Source organism: Rhinopithecus bieti, unplaced genomic scaffold (assembly GCF_001698545.2).
Source record: "Rhinopithecus bieti isolate Rb0 unplaced genomic scaffold, ASM169854v2 scaffold_57046, whole genome shotgun sequence".
NCBI lineage: Eukaryota > Metazoa > Chordata > Mammalia > Primates > Cercopithecidae > Rhinopithecus > Rhinopithecus bieti.
The window spans coordinates 187,846-191,718 of record NW_016822066.1 but is presented as its reverse complement, the minus strand read 5'-3'; the positions used below and the strand labels follow the sequence as shown (position 1 = coordinate 191,718).

Sequence of the window (3,873 nt, the reverse complement as noted above, 5' to 3'; positions counted from 1 at the left end):
CAAACTCATTTAGCCAAAGGCAAAAGTCAAAATGGGAACTGGATCATGCAAACCTGCCTCCCCATTTTGGTTCCTCAATAAAATGGTTACAAGATGAAAAGTTACATGCCTCCTCCATATTTTGCCCACAAGGAAATTCCTAGTGAGTTGTTAAAATTTCACCATGGCAATGCAAATTGATAGCTTATCTTTACAGGTGCAGCCGCCCTGGTCCACCAGACATAAATGCATATCTGAGTGTTCTCCTGCCCCATTTTGTCTGTTATCTTATGTAAAATGCAGATTCCCCAGATTTTTCCTCTGCCTCTTTTGTTTATGTCATCTTTTTTTTTGTTGTTTGTTATTTGGCTTTATTTTATATCATAAACTTAACTCTGCAATCCAGCTAGGCATGGAAGGGAACAAGGAAAACATGGAACCCAAAGGGAACTGCAATGAGAGCACAAAGATTATAGGCTATTGCCAGCAAATGGGGAGGAGGGGTGCTCTCCTGAGCTACAGAAAGAATGGTCTGGTGGTTAAGATAAAACACAAGTCTAACTTTAGTAAGTTGTCCACAGTCAGCAATGGTGATCTTCTTGCTGGTCTTGCCATTCCTGGACCCAAAGCGTTCCATGGCCTCCACAATATTCATGCCTTCTTTTACCTTGCCAAAGACCACATGTTTGTCATCCAACCACTCAGTCTTGGCAGTACAGATGAAAAACTGGGAACTGTTTGTGTCCAGCATTTGCCATGGACAAGATGCCAGGACCTGTATGCTTTAGGATGAAGTTCTTGTCATCAAATTTCTCCCTGTAGATGGACTTGCCACCAGTACCATTATGGCATGTGAAGTCACCACCCTGACACATAAACCCTGGAATAATTCTGTGAACGCAGGAACCCTTATAACCAAATCCTTTCTCTCCAGTACGCAGAGCATGAAAGCTTTCTGCTGTCTTTGGAAACTTGTCTGCAAACAGCTTGAAGGAGATGTGGCCCAAGGGCTCACCATCTACGGTGATGTTGAAGAAGATGTTGACCATGGCTGATAGTACAGGGCTCCTGGCAGTGGCAGCATCTGCGAAGCAGCCATTTTATATTATCTTACATTAAAAAAATGCAGATTCATTGAACCAGGCAAAGGCATGAATGACTATTTTCGCTACCCCTCTTACATGAAAATTGTTTGCTTCTCAATATCCCACCCTTTCCCCTTTAAATTTGGAGCCCTCAAAATCATCTTTGGAGAAAGGCATAGACCTGTCTCCTGGGCATATTCTTAACTTTGGCAAATAAATCTCCTAAAATGATTGGAACTTACTTTTTCTCAATTGACAAAACATTAAAAAAATATACAGACTGGACCCAGCCCGCCCAACTCCCAGTGGAGAGCAAGGTTTCCTTCTATTTTCATAGCCAACCAGAACAATGTTCTATGCACATTTTGTCCTCAGTAAGAGGGCCTCTGGCCAAAATTTGGCTAGTGGCCCATTGGGATAAGAAGCTAACCAAAGCCCCTGTGTTACAGTGTAATTTAGAGACTAGCATAGAGAGTATCATCTCACCAAAAGTGAAGATAGCATTACAGACATCTCTTACTGGGAGTAGTTTGAATATATCACAGGAAAGCCAAATACCTTCTTGCAGACTGTAATGAAGCATTCATTAAGATAAAGATGTTTTTTTGACCAGGTGTTGACCTGCCTGAGGAAAATCAGGAAGCAGCTTATAACACTTTACCTGAAGAATTTCATGACTTTGATCAGCCACTGCCTGACTTAGATGACATCGATGTGGCCCAGGAGTTCAGCCTGGGTCAGAGTAGAGTGGAAGAAATAACCATGAGAGAAGAAGTTGGGAATATCAGTATTTTACAAGAAAATGATTTTGGTGATTTTGGAATGGATGATCATGAGATAATGAGAGAAGGCAGTGCTTTTGAGGATGATGACATGTTAGTAGGCACTACTGCTTCTAACCTCCTATTAGAGTCTGAACAGAGAGAGCACCAGCAATCTGAATGAGAAAATTAACCATTTAGAATATGAAGACCAATATAAAGATAATAATTTTAGAGAAGGAAATGATGGTGGAATATTAGATGACAAACTTATTACTAATAATGATGGTAGTATCTTTGACGATCCCCCTGCCCTCTCTGAGGCAGAGGTGATGTTGACAGAGCAGCCTGCACATGATGATATATGGATGAAGATAATAATACATCAATGGGTGGGCCTGATAGTCCTGATTCAGTGAATACTGTTGAACCAGCCAGCTATGTCTGATCAAACAACACTTGTTCCAAATGAGGAAGAAGCATTTGCATTGGAACCTATTGATATAACTGTTAAAGAAACAAAAGCCAAGAGGAAGAGGAAGCCAATTGTTGACAGTGTCAAAAACTTGGATAGCAAGACAATTAGAGCCCAACTTAATGATTATTCTGATATTGTTACTACTTGGGATCTAGCACCACTCACCAAGAAACAGGTGATGTGGAAAGAGACAGGAGGAGTAGAAAAACTGTTTTCTTTACCTGCTCAGCCTTTGTGGAATAACAGACTACGGAAGCTCTTTACATGCTGTCTTACACCACTTGCAGAAAAAGGGGGAAAGTAGGGCAGATAATTTGGATGAGTTCCTCAAATAATGTGAAAATCCAGAGGTTCCTAAAGAGGACCAGCAACAGCTACACGAGCAGCATGACGTTACTGATAAGCCCATTTTGGAAGAGACAAGCCACCTCCAGGAGTCAGTGATGAGGCCAGCAGAACAAACCTGGATGAGTCAGCTATGCCTCCACCACCACCTCAGGGAGTTAAGCGAAAAGCTGGACAAATTAACCCAGAGCCTGTGATGCCTCCTCAGCAGGTTGAGCAGATGGAAATACTGCCTGTAGAGCTTCCCCTAGAAGAACCTCCAAATATCTGTCAGCTAATACAAGAGTCAGAACTTCTGCCAAAAAGAAAGAAAAGGGGGGAAAAAAAGATGATAAAGAGGAAAAGGACGAAGATGTTTCAGGGGGTGATCAAGATCAAGAAGAAAGAAGATGGAAGAAAAGGACTCAGCAGATGCTTCATGGTCTTCAGTGAGCTCTTGCTAAAACTGGAGCTGAATCTATCAGTTTGCTTGAGTTATGTCAAAACACAAACAGAAAACAAGCTGCCGCAAAGTTCTACAGCTTCTTAGTTCTTAAAAAGCAGCAAGCTATTGAGCTGACACAAGAACTGTACAGTAACATCATCGCAACACCTGGGCCAAAGTTCCACATTTTATAAGGAGCTAGAAGCATTATAGCTAGTGTTTATTTCACTAGTGCTTACAAATTGCCCCCATGTGTAGGAGACACAGAACCCTTTAAAAAAACTTAGAGTTTTGTCTGTACAAAGTCTTTGCCTTTTTCTTTCTTCATTTTTTTCCAGTATATTAAATTTGTCAGTTTCATCTTTGAGGGAAACTGATTAGATGGGTTGTGTTTGTGTTCTGATGGAGAAAACAGCACCCCAAGGACTCAGAAGATTATTTTAACAGTACAGAACAGATGTGTGCAATATTGGTGCATGTAATGATGTTGAGTGGCAGTTGAAAGTCATGATTTTAATCTCAGTTCTTCATTACTGCATTGAAAAGGAAAACCTGTCTGGGCAAATGCCTGACAGTTTAATTTAAAACTATGGTATGAGTCTTCGACAAGAAAAAAAAAAAAAGAAAAGGCTTTCCATCAGTTGTAACACTGGCAATCTTCTTGTTAACCTTAGGGATGGCACCTGAAATAACAAAGGTCACCCTCTTGAGATTCATTTTAAGTGTAATTCCCTAATGAGCAAAGGTATATGTGAAATTGTGTTGTGACTGATACCCTTCAGCTACAAAAAGATAGGACTG

At 40.8% G+C, this 3,873-nt stretch overlaps 2 pseudogenes; one reads left to right on the top strand and one right to left on the bottom strand.

The window, feature by feature from the left end:
• Nucleotides 1-385: 385 nt before the first annotated feature.
• On the bottom strand, nt 386-1,028 carry LOC108521133 (peptidyl-prolyl cis-trans isomerase A pseudogene; annotated as a pseudogene).
• A 385-nt stretch (nt 1,029-1,413) lies between these two features.
• LOC108521134 (double-strand-break repair protein rad21 homolog pseudogene) lies at nt 1,414-3,266 on the top strand (annotated as a pseudogene).
• Nucleotides 3,267-3,873: the final 607 nt, after the last annotated feature.